Genomic DNA, 23,566 nt, shown 5'->3' with positions numbered 1-23,566 from the left:
TGAAAAATGTTTTTATAGAAGCATCCAATCCTGGTTAATGTGTATCTTGAAGCAAGGCCTCCACTGAGAATTCAACCAATTTCCTTTTAAAGTATCCGAACTTTGTTACTTGCCATCGCTTCATATTTCTAAAGACGATCAGGTTTCGGCGTCTTGGCCGCAGACTGCGTCGCTATTGACAGTTAGACTGAATGGGCGTCCCCGAGGACAAATCACTTCCTCCCCCGCAGAGCCACAAATGGAAAGCGCTTAAGCCGTTTTCACTCGCAGGGCAGCGCAAAGGCCCTCGCGGGAGCCGACGGCGGGCCACCGGCGGGCTGGCGGCCGTGCTGCGATTATTCGCGAGAATCTGACATCTAACATCTGCGCTAGCAACGCAGATGTTATCGGCAGCGGTGCCGAGAGTGGCGATCGTCCGGCAAGCGTCAGATCACAGGGACTTATTTACGGAGTACTTTACGGCTCCTCAGCCAGTGCAAACGGAGGAACATACGTGAAAAGCTGTTTTTTTTTGTTGTTGTTTTTTTTAACTCTTTCACGACCCGCCGAGTAAAAAAAAAAAAAAAAAAAAAAAAAAATTGACGTCTTTAGCCGTCAATGGCAATGAATGAGTTCATAAATACAATATTTGTTAGTTGCCATTAAAAATGATAACACACAGAAAAGATTTCTGCACTCGCCACAGCTTAAGCAGATGCGCCAAAAGGCCATCCACTCCTCCCATCCTCCCGCTGTGGTGCTCTTGAGCAAGACACCAACTGCTTCTCAATTATTTTCAATTATTTGCACCCCCCACCCCACCAACGACTCTCAGCCGCAACTGGAAAAAAAATAGCCTTTTCATTGCAAAACAAACCGACACCGTAGAGTTAATACTCGCAGTGCACAATGGGCAAGGAGAGCGCCACTGCCAACTAGTGGAGTGGAGGTGCAATTACACTTTATCGTAGTACGGCATGTTCCCCTTGTTCACACGTGCTGCCTACTATTTGGGAAGCACTGCGCTAACGGAGCGCCAACAGCAAATTATGACAACGACAGGACAGACTTTTTTATCGAACGTTAGAATTTAATGAGCGCACTTTTGTGGGTTAATAGCATGAAGTGACTTTTTTTTTTCTTTTTACGAGGAATGACCTCACTTGTGTGATGGGCTCAATTTCCTCTCAAATTGACTTACTCGGTGAATTCTGGGACGATTTAGTTGAACACAACGCTGATTTCCGGACTGACAACAGGCGTACAAACAGGTTAATTGTACCTTCTGCCATCTCGCAGAAGAGAATTCAATTTACCTGCCTGTCACTATACGTCACAAGCATAGATGGATGAAGAAAAAAAAAAACATTAAGTGGATTAAATAAATCATCATTGCTTGATTTCCCGCATCACACCTGACTTGGTTGGGATGGACCGCGTTGAACAAATTGCAGAAACAAAAGCGTTTGTTCCGTTAGAACAAACATGGCCTTTTGTCAAGTTTGTCGAAACGTGCCCGGGGGTATAAAAGGCTTGCTTAAAGGAACACATCTATGTTTCACTAATTGCTATCATTTATTTAGGCCTCAAGCCGGGAAATGAAGGAAAAAAAGTGAGCATCGATTCTCATTAGTGTTGCATTTTTTTTTTTCTCGTTGCCGATGGAAATCAATGAGATGCCACTGACTTTAACATCTTATGAAGAGGACAGTGGCGAGTAGTAATGATGTACAAACGGAGCAAGCGCCTTTTTTTTTTTTTTAGGCAAAACAGCGCGCGAGGACTTTTGCCCCCTCCTGAGTGTGGATGTATTGCACTCCCATATCGCGGCCGTCTCTTCTTGGCAATTCTTCCGTTGTGTGTCAACATATTCCTGCATCATCCCCGTTCGCCCCGAGGCACTTCTCTCACTGCAAACCCCTCCCGCTGACCTTCCGCAGGAAGACGCCCTTGGAGCAGGCGCAGCATCCCCTGTGGTGGGCGTGAGCTCTTGCTGGAGCTCCGGCAGGGAATTTTTAGAAGCGCATGCGAGATGTCAATCCAAAATCTAAAAAAAAAAAAAAAGCAGCTCCGAAATCTTAAACCCCCATGATGCGATGCTGAGGGGGGGCACGTGTGAACCTGGGGAACATGCATTTTTTCCCGCCGTACTACAGTAAGGTGTAATTGCACATTAACTCCACTAGTTGGCAGTGGCGCTCTCCTGTCCCATCATGCGCATTATTATTTATAGTTGCGACGGTGAGTGGGTGGGGGTGGGGGCGCGTATTGTTTTCTTCTTGCTGGGGCTTGCGTAACAGAAAATAATTGAGAAGCACTGAGTTTATGGAAGACTCAGAATTCTCCAGATGTGTTCATGTTTGTCGATATGTTCCCCGCAATTGGCTGGTGACCAGCCCAGAGTGTACCCCGCCTTCTCGCTCATTTACAAAATATTTCAGAGAGTACATGAAGGTCCATACCTGGTTTTACTTGTACCCCGTCAGTACTTTTCCATTCAACTGCTTTCCTTGCTCACCTATCTTCACCTGTGAGGGAGCACAGCATAGTTGAAATAAGGTTAGCTGCGTGGTTTGTAGTTCACGTACAGCGTGTACAGTACACGATTGAAATATTTTATGATGGAATACATTTGCTCCTTGGAACAAATCTGGCACTCGTCTTTTTTTTTTTTTTTTTTATGTGAGAATTTGTCCACAAGCCAAGCAAATCAGAGGTCAAACAGCCTCCAGATGATGTTCGACTAGCAACTTCCCAAAAAAATACATACACAAGCAGAGCAGTGATTTAAAAGCACTTGGATCTGACATCTACTAATCGCATTTCTTAATCTCCGTTTTATAGGGATTTCAAAATCCAAAGATGCGCGAGTGACAAATTGCGGCACTCCTCGCCGGCTGGTTCGACTTTGGGCAAGGACGCGGCGGAGCAAACGGACGCCACATGGGACGTTGGCTTTGTCACACTTAGGCCGGACGCTGGCGTGAAATCGACAGTTGACTGACAGCCTCGGCTCCGAGCGGCGATACTCAGGTGGACGGTGATTCCAAGAACATCGCGGTGACCGCTACGGATCGGCGTCCTCGTCAAGTCGCCAGCGAGTACAGCGTCAGTTACAATTGATGACATTTTTTTAATTGTTTTTTTTTTTTTTTTTAGATGCCATCAAAGGCCAAACGGAATTAAAGATGATGGAAAAGCTCAGAAATGATCACGCTTTGAAACCATGCGAGGCAATTTAACCACATCCATCCGTCTTCTTAGTAGGAGTTTGTTGAGCTCTGGAATTTACGCAATACATAAATTTTCACCAGCACAAATGGGCTTGCCAAAACTGGTGACTTCTCGGGCATGTTGATGCAACTGCAGCAACGCTTGCACATCAGCCGCTAAAGTTCATGCATGGATGCAAACACCATTAAACCAGCATTGGTAAAACAAATGCACTTTTTGACGTATATACCCGTCAATGGGAGTGAAGGAGTTAAACAGGACACTTTTTAAAATGTACAATCCGTGAAAAGTGGTAGCACTACCTGATATTTCACAAGTATTTTGCCATTGGCGTTTTGTGTTTTATTGAATTATAATTTGGGCGGACAACTGATTTAATAAAATGATAATGACAGCTTTTAAAATCAGCAAAGGGTCGCCGATTTTTTTTTTCCAGACTTTTTTAAACACATTGCAGGATAAGACAAAGATGACATTCAAATATTACTCCCCGCGACTCAAAAAGTTTTAAAGTTTATCGAATAGTAAAGGACAAAAGTGCTGTGGAAAAATTATATTTTTCTGCCTGTAATTCATCTTTATTGTTTTAAGTGTTACGAAACTAAAGAGGAAGTTATTTTACGCATTAAATATATTTTTGTATCAATCCACCGATTAATCTGTAAGCGCAATTTTATTCAGCCAAATATTGGAATCAGTATCGCTTTTATTCATTTAATTGTTTCTCTATGTGAAATTTGCGTTCTAAAAAAAGCGGAAAAAATTTGAGAAAAAATTGCTTTTAATTTGAATCAAAATTTAATTATTATACTTAGTCTTTGATATATAAAATGACCTGCATCGGATCATGAAATCTTGCCCGTATTGCACAGCAATATACAGAAATATCTTTTTCAACTTACATCCTCACAGCAGACTCATTTTTAGATTACTCATAATTGCTGCAAATTCGTTGATCAAACAATATCAAAGATCATTTGTGTTACGACACCAAACGAGAATCAGTGAATCCATAAGGAATCGTATCAATAATCGGAATCTGAATGGCTTAAAGTCTAACGCATCCCCATCCGTTGCAGCCGTACAGTTGCAATTTACACATAATCAGTACGAGGCCTGTTTTCATATCAGTCCTAAAAGTCAAATAGAGAAAAGGAGCATCATCCCCCTTCCTTCGTTAAGATGCTTTGTGTGTTTTTTCTTCCTGCGCACAATCCGATCGGGTCAAGTCAAGTTGGCTACAAGCGCTCCAATATGTCAATAATGACCAAGTTGATTCTTGCTACACCGCAGACTCCTTCCAGCAAAGAAGCACAGAGTCCCCCACCCCCCTGTTGGGAGCGAGCGCGATACAAAGACAAATTTCCCGATGTTTGCAGAGAAGTTTGTTGTGAAAGTGAGAGGGACGAGACGTCGAGACGCTTTCTGCCAACAAGCTTTATGCATTTAAACTAGAAATTACGATTCCCTCGCGGGTGAATGCTCAGTGATGATTTTTTTTTTTTTCTTTCCCCTGAGCTGAAACGCCAAAGCGATAAATGAACTGAGGACCATTACGATGCTTGTTAATGCATCGCGGTGGATCGTAATAGTCACCTTATAGCAAACAGAGAAGATCCCTTTTGACGGCTTTGTCAAATTTGGTTCGGTTTTCTTTCCGCACTAAGCATCGAAAGACGTGATGGCTAGGGAACTTTTATAGGTCATAAAAAAACCAAATGAAATCAATTAACTCAGTAAAACGAATCAATTATATTGCGGGTCAAGATAGGTTGAGTAGTTAAACGTATTAACAAAAAAAAAAAAAAAACATTCCATAGCTCAGCTTTCAGTTTTTGGCATGTGATCTATTTTTTTTTTAACTAAAATTTGTTTTGTTTTTTTAATAAGATTGAGTGTGCTATTTTGTAACCTTCAATATTTTTGTATAGAAATCAATAAATTAGTGCGGTATATTGTTACTTTGTTTGAATTATTAGGAAACTTGATTTTAGTTTTTAAAAATAAAAAAAGAGGGATTTCTTTTGTTTTATTATAAAAATATTTTTAAAAAAGTACACTCAACATTTACATTTTTGTTCAAAACAAAAAGTAATAGCTTGCAAGAGCACATTTTTCAATATTTCTGATTTAAAAATAAACGTATGGCAACATTCAAAATTGTTGAGTAAAAAAAAAACTTTTAAATCAGCCAACTTGTATTTATTTCTTTTTCTAAAAGAATTGTCATTTCCATTAAAACATGTCATTTAATTTTTTTTTTTAATTACCAAAAACCTTTTTTTAAAATAAAGCATATTCTTTGTTCAGAATTTTTTTACGAGCATAAACTACAGCACGACTAAATAATGTATATTTAAGTCGCTTCAAACATGCTATTGTTATCTTTTTTTAATTCTTTATTTTTTTTAATAACTGCGATACTGTATCAAGCAAAATTATTTTCTCATCTTCTTCTAAGAATTGAGGACCAACAAAAAAAGACGCACTGATCGAAAGGATGAACTCAAATTAAGTGATCTTTTTTTTTTCCACTTTGTTTTCTTTGAGTGTACACCAAAAAAAACAAAATTGAAGGTGAAGGACAGAACGGTGTGAAATTAACACCTTTAGCTTTTCCTTGGCTACCTCCGACCGTATTTTCCAATTGCGGCGTTCTTTAATCAGAATCTCGCCGTCACAAGACTGGTTATGTATTAAGACCCTTAAAGCTCAAAGCGTTCATTACATCCCTCATCTTTCTTTGCACTCATTAAGAAGCTTTGACTTGTTATTCCCCCCCCCCGCGTTACGTCGTGGCGCTCCCCCCGGCGGGAATATGCAAATGTGAAGGTGGCCTCTGGCGCAAGACGTCCATATTTGACCAGATTATGAGCCGTGATGTGTAAATTAAAGCCAGAACGAATCGAGGGGGAGTCTTTTTGGCATTCCATTGAATAATAATTGAGGTAATTAACTGAGGTAAATTGCTATTTAGGCTGTAATTGAGAGGCGGATGACATTTGAAGTTCACGCAGGACTGAGAGCCAGTCACCCCGAACCGTGCGTTAATGGCCTCCGCCAACCGTCCAATTAGTTTTGGACAATCAAAGCTTCTTGATGGCGCCGACCGTTGGGTCAGAAACCGATCGGGAAGTACGACGGGCGGGATTAGGACCTCTGCCACTTTTGAAAGAGCCGCCAGAGCCTTTGTGCGTAAAAGGTAAAATATCTTCTCGCAGATATTAGAAGCGGCCTCAAAGGAATGAAAGAACACAATCGATGAGAACATTTTCTCCAGACTAACAAAGAGCGGAATTCAATCAGTTCCTTGTGTCTTCTTTTTTTTTTTTCTCCTTTCAGAAACCCGCGCTGTAAGACCAACATCATCTGGATTTAAAAACGTGAGCCGTCCAACAAAAGACTTAACACACAGTCGAGCGTAGACCTCTACCAAGGATGAACTGTTCATGAAGGAGGAAGAAAATGATATGTAAAACTTTTTTTTTTTTTTGTGAGACCGCATTTGGTGCTGCTGGTTCACTTCGACTGGATTCGCGCTGCATGGCTCGAATAGAGGTTACAAAAGTATTCACACTCCCTACTAAAAGGACAAAAAGCAGAAGAAACGAAAGGTACCACGTTGCATGAAAGCCTCGTTATATCACATCTTATTCAGTAATTATTTGAATAGCAATGCTAATTTAGGTTAGCTCGTCTATGGCATCTCCCATTATATGTTAGCATTAGGCTAGCAGACTTTTGGTTTGCTTACGCATTTTTTTTTGTTTAAATATAAAATGATTGTGTTAAAAATATGGCTAAAGTGATGCGCGGCTTAGCCAGGGGTAACGGCAGTACAAAGAAAATTGGACTCTTTAAGATACAATGTTTAATCCTTATTTTTTTGGAACGTGTCGGTTTTGGAGTAAGCTTCAATTGGGAGTGACAAATAAAACAGTTTGAAGCAAACATGCTATTCATCTTATGGCATGTGTGTTTTGATAAGTTTAAATGTTTTTAAAGCACACAGGAGTGATGAAACTACGATAACATGTTTATATATGATGTCACAGATTTTTGTGACCTTCGTGGTTTAGAAGCACTTATCAATCGCGAGCCCTTGCTGACAATTTACTTGCCGTCAACATTCATCAACCAATAAGAGAAGAGCGTGACATCAACGTAGTTTGTGGGGACACATCAGTGAAGCTAGGAATTTTTTTGTTTACAAACCCATCAACAGACATCAACAGTGCTGTTATTGGCAAATGCACACTTGGTTATCAAATTAATTATCTTGAGTGGCATTGCGAGAGTCCCGCTATTGATATTTTCAATGTCATATGCGGACATGTTTCATTTAAATAAATAAAAAGGTAATTTTAAAATGTGTCGATGAGAAAGATTACGTGATTGACCGTTTTTTAATAACTTCAACTTTGAGAACAGTTTCTGACTCCAGAATATATATTTTTCTTGATTGATGGGCTTTATACATATTTTGTAGATCTTCAGTGCTCTCCTTACATCAGATTTTATTTCCTTGATGAATTAAAAACATCAAATTTCAAGTCACCTCTGTCCCCAACATGTCCCAAGTTGCTCCGTGGAAAAATTGCCCGGTGTGAAATGGACACCTGCTACTGTTGCTAGCGGTGTTCCGCAAGGCTCGATACTAGAGCCAATCAGTTTTAATGTCCAAACGACTTGTCATTCCAGTACGATGGATTGAGGGATAGATTTCATTTCATTGTTTCACCTTCATGACTGAAAAATGTTTTTCCATAAATATTTACTGGAATTCTGACCTTGCTCGTGTCCTTGAGTAAGCTAGAGACTATGGTGCGCTTTTACTTGGGTACAAATGTGAGTTTCCATGCCGCTGTAAAAATATAAAAAATAAAATAAAAGTTGTCAGGCTTTTTAGTTGAAGATATTGTCCCAGTGGCAAAATGATAAATGAAACGGTAAATAAGAGGTGCGAGAACGCAACGCTTCCATGGCCGAAGCTCGCAGCAGAAGCAGACAAACGACTTCAAAGCTGCTAAATTTGTGTTCAAAATTCAAGGCCGTGATTCGGGTTTCACATTATTAACTCGGAAAATAACTCCAGTCTGCCGGAGATGATGGAGTCATTCATCAGCACTTCCAAAATTAATTTAATTAGGCCGACAGAGTAATTACTCCGCTCCGTTTTTAGCAGGGTAAAAATCAGTCAAAGCACGAGTATATATTCACGTCACTTAACACATATGAACATCCAGTCAGAAATATTCAGGTGAGGATGACTCAATTTCTTCTCAGCTTCAATGCAACACGTTGATTCTCCGCCTTTTGGAACTCAATTTAAGTGACAACAACACAACTTCTCGGACCGGGATCAAATCACTTGAGACCCTTGTCTTCGGCGGCACTTATTAGTGCGATTATTGAGACGCTTGTCTCTTGTCAATTGCAGCAGATTACAACCATTTGATGTGTTTAACTTCTCACTCAGACAGACCCTTCGGGGCTGCGGTTTATTGGGTTGGAATGACACGGAGATGGAGACGGCTTTCTGACTGCCACTCGTAATGCATTACAAGCTGCCTGTGGAGTCCCGCAGGGATCGATTGTCTGACCTGCAATCTTTACGTAGAACGTTAACAGATACAGAGTTACCTTGATGGTCCAATTATTGTTGAGTATTTTGGAGCAATGTGATGTGGTCTAAGAACTCAAGCAGCAGCATTCTGGAACATGAGGACCCATCAGTTTTTTTTTTGTTGTTTTTTTTGTTTAAGTCTGAAGATGAACTTCTTGACTGTTGACGAGTTCAGTCAAACTATCGTTTTCGTAACGAAGAGTAGGCCACTCCCACGGGAACACATTAAGCAACTTATAGTACATAGTTGATTCTGGGTCATCATTTCTCATGTCAGTGGCGATTGCGGAGCACATAAAAGTATAAATACATGTACAAAATGTATGCTTGTTAGGCGTTAGCATCAGTTGCAAATAAGTCCGCCGAGGATACTAACGATTTGAAGCTTTCTTTCTCAACATCTTTCACCTTTTTTATAAATACTGCATTGTTGTTTTTTTCTATCTTAAATACAGCGGCAATTTTAACATTTCTAAGCAACTAAAAAAAATCCTCTCGGTTTACTGTTAAAATTACAAGTTGTGATCATAAAGATCCGCAACTTGTTATGCCACTGTGCTTTTTCTGTCTGGAAAAGAAATGAGGAAAGAGTAAGTTGATGATTTTACTCCCTCACAAAGCACAAAGGTGTTTTTTTTTCCAATGTTGACACATATGACAATTGACAGCGGATCAATAGAAATGATCGCAGTCGGCCCTCCGGGGAACATAATGAACCGCTCGCTGCCTGTTAGCCGCCGGTCAGGCGTGTGATTAGGGCGGTACTTATTGACCTCTTCTTGCGTGGACGAGGGGGTCGAGCTGGATTGGTGCCGGGGAAGGTCCGTTGAGGAAATTAGCGGTGGGAATCCTGCCACATTGCAACACGGCGGCCACTAGGGGGAGGCGAGAGTGGGTTTTACTGACCAACCTGTCTTGCGCCCGGCCATCTTTTGAGTCTTCCTTTCTTTCCATTCGTGCCACCTTCAGTTCTATCCTTCATCCTATCTTTCGTTTTTTTTTAGAAGAATCTAACGATCTGGGAAGGTGTCACCATGTTAAATTCCACAAACAAGTGTGATGTGAGCGACCGCAGTCACAATGAGCTTTTCGTTATCAAACAAAGCAGCAGTGCGCGCCTGGCTTTTATTATTTTACTCCATGCCATCTGTTCGCCACACGGCCGCCCTGAGTGGTAAATATGCCGCTTAAGTTCATTAGGCGTCGGCGAGGAAGTGGGGAGGATGGTAATTATTCAGAGTCCTGCGTGCTTCCATCCGAAGAGCTGTGGACTCAATTAGGGGAGCGACAACGGAACGTTAACAGGCTCATTAGAGGGCGGGACACAAAGCAAATGTCACATTTCCATTGGCCGCTTGGCGTTAAGACAAGTTAATGACATTATGGTTTTGTGGACGCACCTGAGGAGGCACGGTGGAGCTTGTTCGGTTCATTGATGACGGTAAATTCCTTCCCTTCCTTCTTTTGATCACTCCGACCTCCGTTCCTCCGCCATATCTTTCTTTCTTCTTCTTCCCACCTTGCTTCCTTCTAATCCTCTTTCATTTCACATCCATTGTTTCATTCCTGCCTTTCATCTATCCTTCGCCTCCCCATTCTTCTTTCATTTCATACCGTGCTCCTTCCTCTCACATGCTTCTTCTCTTAATTCCTTCCTTCTCTTTCCGCCTTCCTCTCATAAATTCTTTCCTTCCTTTCTTCTTTCATCATCGATCTGTTGTTATTCCTTCTTTCCTTTCATATGTTCTTGTTTTCTTTCTTCCTTGCTCTCTTGCTTCTCTTCATTCCCCCTTTCGTCCTTCCTCCAAACCTTTCATAAATCCCTGTTTCCTTCATTTGTTTGTTTTTACTCAACAACTTTCATTAAAAGATCCCAAATTGTTCATAAATATAAGTGTGAATTTGTCTGTACGTGCCGGTCAGATTGTCTGGCAACCAGTCCAAGGTGTACCCACATTTTTTTCACTAAAGCCAGCAGGGATTGCCTTTCATTGACAGGAAGCGGAATCAAGAAAAATCCTCACACACTCCGGTTGCTTTCTGTTTTCCCGCTAGCGCAGCAGGAACGTTACTCAATTCCGACGCTCATCCATCTCGATGCAGTAAATCCTCGCCACTGCGCTGGCAAAGTCTCCTGTGGGCGAATGTGCCCTTCAGTAATGAATCCCGGGAAGACGTCTCCTCTCCATACATTGTCCCATGTCGCTTTATATACAAAGTAAATCAGAGGTTTTTAAACTAAGATCCCGTGAGCTGGAGCTTGGAGGTTCTGCAATAAATGATGTCGTGCCATTTTTGAGGAGTGCATACCTACACATGGGAAGCGCTAAAATGGACGTGCTAAACCAATTAGGAGTCTCTACCTTTTGGTCAATTATACTGGGGGTTTTCAGTTTTCAAACTGTTGGCAAAATTCAAGTGCAACCTCACCGGAAGTAACGTGCACGGTAAACAAGCTGGCGTTAGCCATGACTGCTATATTAGCAGCATTTCGTATTCGAATCCCCAACCTGAAAACCGTGAGTCAGATTTCAAAAAGGGTGGTTTGCGCCGTTGTGGATGTGAACGCCGCCGCTTCTCGTTAAATGTGGCACATCTCACACGGAGACATCTCTGAGTGGAAAATGACGCAGGGATTCGTGTGTAAGAGGACCATTGTCATCGCGCTATGCCAGTATGGAAAAATAGATAATGAGCAAGCAGGTGCCTCCTGCTCCCAAAATAGCTGAGTGCTCGCCGGTGGGATGATTTAAAAATGCTAATGATAAGCAAAGTAAGAATAAATTCAGTTCTACGACGAATCAAATGGTGTTTGATGGCTGCTGTTGTCATATTCACAAATGAAATATGATGGCATCCACTCACATGTCCGCGAGGCTCGGAATCCGTCCGCCTGTGCCATGATCCAATTCACCCAAAGCACGTTAGACTTGCCGTGGAACTGTTTGGACGTGGTCAGAACAGGCGTAACTTCAGAGCGACTTTCTGCCACCAAATTGTCATTTCGCCAGCAGCTCTTGACTTCGACGTCGGAACGCCCGGCATGGTGCCGAGCGGTCTGACAAACTGGCGCAGTGAGCCTTGCACCTGCATGAAAATCAGAATACACCAACATTTATTGATGTTCAGCCAATGAAACTAGAGCCATTGATCTTGGACATTTTTTTATCCTCCACATGATGACAACTGTTTGGAAAATAGGTGACTTTCTATAAAATCGACTGCATTTAGGAGCACACAGGGTAAGCTAGTTGGCATTTAGATTGAGAGGATCCTTGAAAGAAATTCTCAAGAATTTAGGAACCTCTGATGTATAGCATGCATTTTATGCTTCATTCATTCATGTAAAAAAAAAAAAAAGAAAAACCTCCATTACAAAAGGATTTGTTCCCCCCCGCAGGCGGAATGCAAATGAGTGCGCACGGCTACACCGTGCATGCCCGCGCTCATCTCCCTTTTTCCAAACACAGCTGAGAAAACCGGGAGCAGAGCAGAACAATTGGACCAGAACGTCAGGTTAAACATTCCCAGCTGCGCCCCCGCGCCTGTTTAGTGGCGGGAAAATACTGTATGCAGATTAGAAACAGAGGAGATTTTGATAGGCACCTGGCCCGGAAAATCAGGCGGGGATCATGTGACCAACGTCAGAGAGAATGTTGACAGTTTGGCGTTGGTGGGAATGTTTGTTCCGCACAAACACAGTGTTTAAATATAGGAAAAAGACTTTTGGGACCGGGCAGGCTCGCAAAAAGTCATTATAAAGGCATGGAATTTTTTTTTCCCAATGGGAAAATTGTACACAAAAAAAAAAAACAGGTCCTCGACAGTGATATCGTTATATTATCCTAACAATTAAATCCTGGAATATCTTTCCCCTATGTTGGTATATTTTATTCATGAACAGTGACTTTCATATGCAAGCAATTATATTACAATAACATATCAAACCTGCTAGCGGTTGCACATTCCCATATGATCCTAAAGCAGATGATAAAGTATGTATCTTTAGATGTGTGGTTGAATCATTGGAAGTAAACAATGTGTAATTGATGCGGCATCAACAGCAGCTATTTTCATTTGAGTCAATTTAAAACTAAAGCTGCTGGATCCATTAAATCTTATCAAATGACATTCGGTCGTGACGCGTTTGCGTGTGAGTGTGTGTACTTAATAATAAAAATGGCCGCGTATGAAACCTAATAAAGAGAGTTCAGGCTGCTTTTCAGCACCAAGGACAGCTCAGTTCATCTTGGAAGTTAATTAGCATGCAAACACAAAGTTCTAGAAGTCCTACTCCAACGTGACAACACGATACTTTTACGAGATGGTGACTGACATTGTCCGAGGATTTTATTTCAATTAATTACAGAAAAAAAAATGTAATATGTTGATTATTGTCGTTCACAGCGGCGCATGATTGAGTGGCACTTGTGCACTGAACTCTCACACACACACACGAGAACACCCTTACCTTGCAGAACAGCATTGTGATGTGTTTTTATATACCCTATTCAGTACTGAATTCCTTTGCACTCTCTTATTTATTTATCTAATTTATATATTTGTCTGTATTATTGTTGTTTTGCACTGGAGAGGGGAGCCCTCTAATCTCGTTGCACACTTGAGTACAATGACAATAAAGGGATTTCTAATTCTAATTTCTATTATAAGCTGCCTTTGGATGAAAGGCGGACACCACCCTGAACTGGTCACCAGCCAGTCACGGGGCACGCGTTCGCCATTGTTCATTTAATGAAATGATATCTCTTGGTCTCATATTTGTATATCACAACAACCTGGCATTTGAACAGGGGTGTGTAGACTTTTTTTTTTTTTTTTTTAGATTTTATCAGGATAAATTCAACATGCTCCATGGATGTGGACGGACCGCATTTTCCTTTCTGTTTGGATTTTTTCCGGGCTGACACAAATTTAAAAAAAAAAAAAAAGACTGTTTTCGGTAATTAACGTCAATGTGTTAGAATTTTTCTGTTGACTGTTTTGGTGGTAAAAAACAAGTCTAGATTGCCTTTTTATTTCTTATTTTCCAAAATTGTTATCAAACAATTCCTCATCCTGCAACCACACAAATTATGCCGTTTTCTACCGTAATTAATAGTGTACATTGATTTTCATTTTTTTTTTTTTTAAACATCTGGAAAATGTGAGATTTACCGGAAAGTGATTTTGTTACTTTCCACTGAGTTCTGCCTCATCCAAGGTAGAGCTTATTAAACACGCCGTGTTGCTGTTGATGTCAATCGAAATTTCCGTTGTGGCACCCACACACAAACACACACACAATAATATTCCCGCAAATGTGTGTGACTGCATTAATGTACATGTTTATGGTGAAAGTGTGTGATTAGGTCCACTATTTTTGTCTGACATTTAAATGCTGTTCTCTAGCCCCCGCTGTTGTTTGCATGTCTTCAAAAGAAGAATTAAAAAAAAAAAACACATCAATTAGCCAATGTGTAAATAGGAAAAAGATTGACGAATGAAATATTTGACAGTTGATTAAAACTCGAAAGTAGATGCTGACAAGGATGTCACTCAGACACGCACGCGACACACACGCTCATCGCATCGCTTTTGGCTTAGCGACATGCTCAAGTGTCGCTGATGCAAATGGAAGATGGAAGATGACATCGCGAGCCGAAGCGGCTTGTTTAGTTGTGTGAACATCTTATTACCTCCCCCAAGGCCAATTGGATCCAGAGTGTACAGTGTTGTGAATATTTTAGATGTTTTGTTTTAATTGTCTCAATTTTGAATAATAATAATAATTCGTAAATTTGATTCATTCAATAGGAACTTTGCATATTTTTTATATTTATGTACATTTCCTGTTTATTTTTTTGTTTATTTCTACCACTTGCTTTTTATTATTACATTTTCAAACATGTTCAATTTATTTGGTAGGAAAAAAAAGAACGGTTTTCATTTTTTAAAACTTTTTGTCATTTAAAATCCTTATAATATGTTGGATTATTTATTTTCTGTAAAAGTTGTATGTATTTTTTTAATGTTCTTTGCATACATTTTACAGTATTACGGTAAATATTTTGTCAATATTATAAGTTATATGATGCCATCTTGAATTTTGAACAATGATTCAATCCACCTCTTGTGTTTTTATTTTTGTCAAAATTTAAATTCAATAATTTTGGGGGACTACTGCAGCACCCTGAGGCACACCACTAACAACAAATCTTTTTTTTTTTTATTTAAACAACACTCAGAAAGTGTTTTAGCTTTTATGCTAACGTATCAGATAATGTCATTCGTCACTTTTCATTAATATTGAAGTATTTGCAGATATTTGGATTTAGACCACTATTGCACAAAAGCATTTCTTGTAATCCCATTTTCGTTTCCCGGCGAGCATCCAACCTATAAAACTGAATATGATGACAGTACCTCAGCTACGATGTGACGGAGCAGCTCCGTCAATAAGGACAACATCACTGTTGCACATATTCTGGCTACGCCATTTGTTTTGGAGGAGGTCGAAAAGGAACCCGCGACATACGAATAAAAGGATCTCATCATAATAATTATATCCAGCCAAAATAACGCAATTCAAGTATCCGAAAAGGCGATCATAAATCACCAAATTATAAATCTCCCAAATTTATTGCAGATATAAAACTTCTTCACTTTTTTCCAAAAGGAAAAATAAATAGGCAACACATTCTACTTCTTAGTGACCCAAATTTGATTCATTTGTCCTGACGGTGGCTGGGTAGTCACTGCACCTTTCATGATAGTTTCTATACAACTGTACTTGTGCACCATTGTTGACATGCAGCCCGTCGTGTCACCTCCATCGAGGCGGCGGCGGCAGCGGCCAGCATGCCTCAGAGAGGCAAACAGAATTATTGATGGCCGTGAAATATTGATTTGGGATATATATGTGTGTGAGCGGGTGCCCCCTTTACTAAAATACGACATGCGTTATTCAGCAGAAAGCACGCGGAACGCTGAAAAATTCATCACGGCTCTGGCGAACACGGCCGTGAGTTAGCATCGCAGAGGCGGCAGTAAATAAAAATAATTGTGTACAGTGTGTTTATGAATGAAATGTATGGCCTAGTAAAAAGAACACGAGTGAGACATGGTCTTTATTATCGGAACTCCCACGAGCTGCGACGAGTCAGTTCCTCGTAGACGCGAGTCCATTCATCACTATATTTCAGCCTGGTGTTTCCAAACCTTTTATCAGTTTTTAGAAGAAAGTATCATCTTTGATATCATTTTATTGGCTTTGCGAGATGAATGGAGAAATTGGGAATTGGAAATCAGTAGGATGTTTTTTTTCCCCAAGCTATTTTCATTGGTCATAAATATCAGTGATTTTGAATGGTCTGTCTTCTCATTAACATTCAAAAATATTCAATATAGATAGATATAGCTCGATAGATAGCTATGATTACTCCCTTAAAGAGTAATGAATTACTTCATATTTGTTTTTTCGTAATCTCTCCCGTGAAATTACTTTGTTGCAGTTGATTCAACCATAAACAATTTTAATTTATAGTTTTCATTTTGCACAAATTTTTTCTTCTAATTATTATTATTAATTTGGCCTTTATTAATCCCGGTAAGGCATTTGATAACAGATTTTATTTTGCAATGCAAAGCTGGCAGCAAAAACAACATTTTTTTTATTATTTTTCCCAAGATAATTTTTAATAAAGTTGATTTATTTTCCGAAGTAAATTAATGTATTTATTTTATTTGTAAATGTTTTTTATTTGCAATTTCACAAATATTTTCCTTGAATGATTTTTCTATTCATTTTCCCAATTTTATTAATACTTTTTAAACGTACTTTTAAAAATACTTCTATTGTATGACACAGTTTACAACAAATGACATAAACGGTTACGTCTCAAAATAGATGCCAGCTTGTTATTTCCACTTGGCTTCAATATGGAGGAGTCTCCATGTTCACGCCGCATTAATAACAAAACACGCACGAGTCATAAAAAGTCTGCATTGCCACTGTGATAAATAACGCCACCGCTTAACTTCCATAAATTATCTGCTAGTGTGCAGGCATGTGCATATTTTAGCAGTATGGAAAGTGACGATGGTGGCGAGAAGCATGAATTAGGGCAGTACCTGGAGCAGAACCAGAGGGAGCCCACATCGGGCTTGGCATTATGGAAATGTCAAGTGAACTCTCCCAAGGCCTCCTTGTTGCCTCCATTCAAATGAACACAACCTGGGAAAAAATGAGCCTTCTATAAAGCACAGAAAGTCACTTTCGACTATCGACAATAAAATTAAAAAAAAAAAAATGGCAGTCATGTTTTGGCCTTTTTCATACTGGCAAAAATGTACATTCCAATGAAATTTATTTTATCGCCTCCGACGAGCAACAACAAACACACACTGGACACGTGCTACTGTTAAACTGTTACTGCACTATTTTTGTAAAACTAAAAGCTCAACAAAATGAATTATGACACATTGTACATTTCAATACAACACATTTTCAAACATATTAATAATTAAGTTCTAGTACGTAAATACAATTGAATTACAGGACAATCTCACGCTTGATTTCTTTTTTTAATGGTTAGTATTTTTAACTTGATTAATAAGACATTCTCTTCAAACCCCGCCACTCACGTCACGCCGTGCTTACCTGCCAACTACTTGAACTTTAGTTGTTTTTTTTTTTTATGATGTCCATAGTCACTCCTCGCCTTCCATGAAGCAACACCACCAAATCGTTTTTTTCATCCATGGACCATAATATTTCTTTCCAAGCCTCCTTCTCTTTGAACATTTCGTATCCTGTTTCCTGGCACTAAGCGCAGACGAAAACAAGCGTGCCGATTTCTTCTTCGTTGGTGTCTGCTTTTCATTTTAACCAATGCACGCCATTTGTATTATTTGCATATCTGCACCACACTGCCCCTATGAGGCCAGAGTGTGCATAATCGAAAAAACACAGTAAACAGACACCCAATAAATAGCAGTAAGCCAAGGAATGGTCGTAAAAGAAAAACAATTGGCGACGTTAGTCAGCTAGTTGGTTAGTGAATTAACATTTTGATGAATGAATTGATGAATTATTGAATGAATGAATGAATGCTGGTGGGTAGAACATTTCGATTTCTATCTATAACACAGGGGATTTATTAATTAATTATATTGGCGAGAAGAATAGATAGATGATAATGAATAAATGGGTGGATGGACGAATAGAGGCTCTAATGAAGATTACAATGAATGAATGACTAATTAAAATGGATAAAAGATGGTAGCTAGAATGACAGATCAGTAAATAAATGAAAGGATCGAGCAACAAATGTAAAATGAATTAACTGGTGGATTGATGGATGGATGGATGAATGAATGAAAATGGCTGGATAAATTATGGATAATTATGGTCGATCGATTGGATGGTTCAACCCATGAATGAATGGACACACTGATAAATGAATGAATGAATTATAATTAATTGATAAATGATGGGATAGATGCATGATATATCAATAATTGGAATGGATGGATGGATGGAAGCTCAGATGAAAAGTCAAAGGATGGATGAATAAATGAACAAATGAATAATAATGATGGATGAATGATCAGTAAATGAATTAATTGAGTGCTGGAAAAATGGATGGATGAATGAATGAATAAGAGTAAGCACGTTTTCGTGGCCTGGCATTAACTCGGTGGCGTCTTGTTGACTGCGGTTTTGTGTGTGAATGATTTTGTAAGTTTGGGATGTCGCAGGTGAGTCACGCGCAGGACGTTGATGGAGTCAGCTTGTTGTTTCCAAGGCTGTTGGCAGCATCCCGCAGGCTTATCGGAGCTCCGCAGAGACGCTGGCTCATTCTTCAGCTTTGCTCCAAAATGACTTTCTCATCGTCTTCTTTTTCCTCGGCAGCCCCTAAAGCTCAGCTGTCATCGGGAATCACCGTGGCCAAACTTTGGAAATGGACGTGTGTCCTTGACTCGCTGTCAACAACCAACATGAAACTAGAGTGAAATTAATTTTGTTCATTCAGGAATTAAACAAAATGCAACATCACAAAATCGGGTGGGAATATTTTTTCTTTCCCCAGTAAAAAAAAAAGGCAAAATGTGTGGGCTGGCGTCGAGCCTAGGGTGTACTCCACCTACTGCAGCACATTGAGTTGCCCTGTAGATGAACTGCGCCATTGTTGCTTCATCCTAATAATTAGTAAAGAGAAGAAATGGATGAAAACTTCAACATTGTGCAAATAGAAACATAAAAGACAAGTGATGCACAATGTGTGTTCGTTTATGTTTGTGTGAGTCTCAGGGGAATGACATCCCTTCCTTAGATTTCATGTTTTTCATCCGAATTAAAAAAAAAAAAACACGATTAAAAAAAACAATGAAACTTTATTATCAAAAGAGTTTTGAGTTTTTTTTGCAAAATGATGTTTAATTCGCCACCAGCTCATTTGCAAGCTTTGCAGAATCCTCATAACGCTCCTGATCATTTGAAGAGCGAAACATCGAAAACAGCACCGGATAGCACCCGATTTGGGCACCCCTGCCCTATTCCAAACAAAACACAAACACGATCCAACTAAAACTGCGACTTGTGTTTTGCCCACAAAAACAAAAACAAAACCTCAGTCGTTGGACAAACAACAAGAAATCCAATTGTCCCCCGCTTACCTTCCCCAATATGAATTGCTTTTTGCAAAACGCCAACTCACAACATCTATAAATGTGAGCTGAAGCCGGCCTGGCGTATTTGCTGCCGGCAAAGCGCCATTAAGGACAAAAACGTGTCGCCGTAGGGCGCTGGGATGATGCATGGATGCACGCAAACGTGCTTCGCTTGAGAAGAGAACACAAGCGGGAATTTGTTCCATTAGCGCCAGACAGTTTGCTCTCCGCTTCCATTTTCTGCCAATCAACTTTCACCTACTTAACCCTTCCAATACTGTTCATTTTGCATTTGCGCATATTTCATCATTTTAACCGGGGCCAAGAATAGTCTCAAAAATAATTGTCCGTGTCAATTTATCAACGACAGATCATTATAACATGTGTTAAATAGTTTGTGTGATGTTAAAATGGAAATGATTTCGCACGTATTGCTGTCACACCCCTCAAAAAAAGGTTCAGTGATAAATCCCGCGTTTTTTACGTTTAAAGTGTTGCAAAATTGAGCTCTTATGAGATAATCTGTCAATCTCAAGGGACAGATTTAATTTTTTTTGTCGAATTAGTCAAAACGTGGATGTGCTTTCGCAGTTCCGCGGTGTTTTTTTTTTCAGGAAGCGCAGTTAGCCACCAATCAAAGCGTGCCTGACTAGCTTAGATTGTTGCAACAGGTGACGTCAGAAGCTCCGACTTCTGTGGGGATTTTTTTGCTTTCTTTTTTTTTTTTTTAAATGTTTTTACTTCCAAAGCAAGGTCATCCATCCTCTGGTAGTCTAGATGATGCACGGGAATATTTATAAAATTTAAAATATAAAGCAATAGTTTGGGTGAGGCTTTCTCACACTGTTGCCATGGTTACCAAACCGCAACACAAACATCCAGAGACTGGTTTTGAAGCATTGATGTTATTGAAGAATCATCAACGACAAAAAAAAAATGTAGGATAATTTGTGAGGTTTAATTTTAAACTGCAAGACTTATTTAGTATTTTTTTTTTGTACACACATCAGATACATTGTTAATATTTACAGCAAACATGATCATAAAATAAGAAAAACGGGTACATTTCTTTTGAATTTCACATGACGTCATTCCAGTAAGAAGCTACTCGGGTGCTATCCTCGCATAAGTGTCTTAAAAAAAAACATAAAATAAAGTAGAAGGAAGGTGAGTCAGGCCTATAAATAAATATACATATTTAGAAAAATAAAAGTTACAGTTTTACAAAAAAAAAACAACAGGAAGTGCAGTCAAAAGGTTTCGAGGACTAAATGTGAGAATCAAACTAAAGTTTTGACACTTGATGACAAACAAATAAATGCCACTTGAAGCATACTTAATAACCCTTATACTTACATATACATACATACATCATCATCGCTAGAATAATTATGTGTCACAAATAGAAGACAACGTTGTGTTTCAGTGGTTATGCCAACAACAACAAGCTCCTCCGCGGCAAATCGTACTCGCGCTTTTAAGAACCACCACTTACGAAAAAAAAAATAAAATCACTTTCAACACGTTTGTTTTTTTTTTTTTTCACATCAGCACAAACACAACAATATTGTTCGTATACATCGGACATGGCAAAAAAAAAGAGAGAAACAACAGCAAAACAAAAGCAAAAAAAATAAAATAAAAATATGTGATGCAAATTTGTTCTGCCGAGAGGACTTGCGTAGGTTTTATTTTTTTTTTTTACGCGTGATGTCGTATTAGCTTATGTACGCTCTCTAATAAAGTGTCCCGAGCGACACCAAGTGCTTCTGTACAGTTGCCGGCTTGGAATGAAAATGTAATGAAATAGTCACTAAAGACATTCCTTCTCGACGTTTCCACCAAGAAACAGGACAGTTCGGTTCGGGAATTGTAAATTGTGAGCGACGTTAACGAGGAATTGAAGCTTAAGGTCCGACGTTTTGGTCGTCGTGATTTGACTAAAGTCCGGTGGATGTCGTTAATGTGCCTTCCAAATTCTTGTTGACTTTCAAAGCAACAAAAAGGATCACGTTTTATGCCTCAGTGGATTCCCAATGCTAATGCTAAAAATGTTGCTAACAAACTTTGAAACACGTCACGATGACGTTGAAAGTGGCCTTCCGATGCTAACGCTAAAATTGCTGCCAACAACAAAATGATAAAAAGTCAGAAAAAGTCCCTATTTCGAAACAAGCAACTTTTCCAACTACCACTCATCCCAAATATATAAAGTCAAAGCGAACAAAAGTACATTTTTGTCGCTGTTATTCCACTTCTGTCCAGTAGATGTCGATAATGTGGCTTTCAAGTTGTTGGGCTGAAGACATTTTAGCCAATGCAACTAGCAAAAATATGGGTTTGAAATATTTTTGGATCATACCGAGCTGAACCAAAGTGCTTGGTGGAAACGAGGCTTTACTAGAGCACTGATTCCCAAATCCAATTACTACAAAATTATTTATCGACTACAAATAATACATCTAAGTTTTGGAAGCTACTTATAGAAACTATCAGGACAATGAAATGTTCTTAGACGAGCTAGCAGAAGGTTCAATTCGGGTTGGAGAAAATTGCGGGCATATTTGAAGTTGGAAACTTTTCATGTGAATTAAAAGGAATTTATGGGTTGAAAGCAGGAATTTGCCAACTTGACTGTTGGAAAATATATTTTATATATTACATTTTTTTCTGCCCGTTCGGTGGTACCATTTTAGGTGTTTTTCGTGTTCGAGACTTCAGATTCCTGTGGGCAAGGAGAGCTACAATATTAATTTTAGAGATGAAGATGTCTGCTTAAGATAAAATAATGTTAGTATATTCATGGTTGAACGTGATCCCTTTCTATTAAAATTTTTTTTAAAAAATTCAAAACTTTTCATGAGCTGGTAAACTAGCACACGTAGCCAATCAGTGATCGTATGCCTAACAAAATTTAAAAAAAAAAAAAAAAATGGAGATACGTTACATGGAGACACTGTATGTGTCTTTGGCAACTACTCCTAGAAAATATGTATTTACAAAAAAAAAACAAAGCGGATGGAACAAGAGAAATACGAAAGGATACTCTCGCATCGCAAGCCCTTTTTTTTTTTTTTTTTTTAAACGTGTGTTTCTTCATAACTAAACGTGCTAGCATTCACCTCTAACAAGCCGAAAGGTCCATCAAAAACAGCGAAGCGACGAGAGGGTTCACCATCACGTAACAGTCATGGGGCGGTCGGATATTTTTTTTTTTCTTTTCACGAAGGAAAACGTACACTATCACTGCCCCCCCCCCAAAAAAAAGAAAAAAATCTAATATCGCAAATCAAGTCAAATATATCTGCCAAGATATTTCTTCGAACCAGGCAGTTTTGAATTATGAGCATTTGACTTCCTTAAACATTGTAACGAGCTATTAATACTTGTTAGTGATTTGATTACAATTTTAGTTTAGTATACTAGAAAGTTGAGCTCAAAATAAGATGATTCAAATAATATTTTCCTAAATTAGTGCCGAGCAACTTTTTTTTTTCTTTTTTTAAGACAGAAATTTTTCTCGTTTCACAGAATCATAATGTTCTTATTTTATTGGCAGATAACCTTCCTGAAAAAAAATATTATAGTCCTCATTTGATGACATTTTTTAAGACCCGTTTTTGCAGTGTAGTCGAGGCGATAGCAAGCAAGAAATATGATTGGCAGATGACGAGGGAGAAAGTAAAGGCAGCTAATGAAAAGGTGACAACAAGCGAGCAAAGCGCCAAGAAAAAAAAAAGTAGACTTACATTTTTTTTTTCTTACACTGTAGAAACAACCGCAAAACTTTAAACTCAAAATAACCAAAATTAAATTTCTCCAATCAAGACAAAATCCGTTGATTCTGGCGAGATATTTCGTCCTACCAGGCAGTTTTCCTGGAAAAAATATTTTACTTGCTTTTAATGTTTTCTTCCAGGAATGAAACTTTTTGAGTTTAGATTACTGGTTATGAAAAAGTTTATTTGAAAACGCCAAATATCATAATTGAGGGTTGCAAATGATTTTTTTAATTTTTAATGTCTAAATTCCAATCCGTTTTTTCTAGACTGTAAA

General features: G+C 39.1%; 1 long non-coding RNA gene across 1 annotated transcript; it reads right to left on the bottom strand.

The window, feature by feature from the left end:
* Positions 1–2,441: 2,441 nt before the first annotated feature.
* On the bottom strand, positions 2,442–17,006 carry LOC148333093 (uncharacterized). Its single transcript, XR_015844224.1, has 3 exons — positions 16,970–17,006; positions 11,705–11,926; positions 2,442–2,507 (listed from the first exon to the last, which is right to left on the bottom strand). It is a non-coding gene; the product is annotated as an uncharacterized LOC148333093 (long non-coding RNA).
* Between the last annotated feature and the right edge of the window lie 6,560 nt (positions 17,007–23,566).

The sequence above is a fragment of the Idiotropiscis lumnitzeri genome, chromosome 7 (assembly GCF_059441095.1).
Source record: "Idiotropiscis lumnitzeri isolate Australia: NSW breed Sydney's pygmy pipehorse chromosome 7, RoL_Ilum_1.0, whole genome shotgun sequence".
In the NCBI taxonomy this organism is placed as follows: Eukaryota; Metazoa; Chordata; class Actinopteri; order Syngnathiformes; family Syngnathidae; genus Idiotropiscis; species Idiotropiscis lumnitzeri.
Note: the sequence above shows the minus strand (reverse complement) of the source record. Positions and strands in the feature narration are given on the sequence as shown.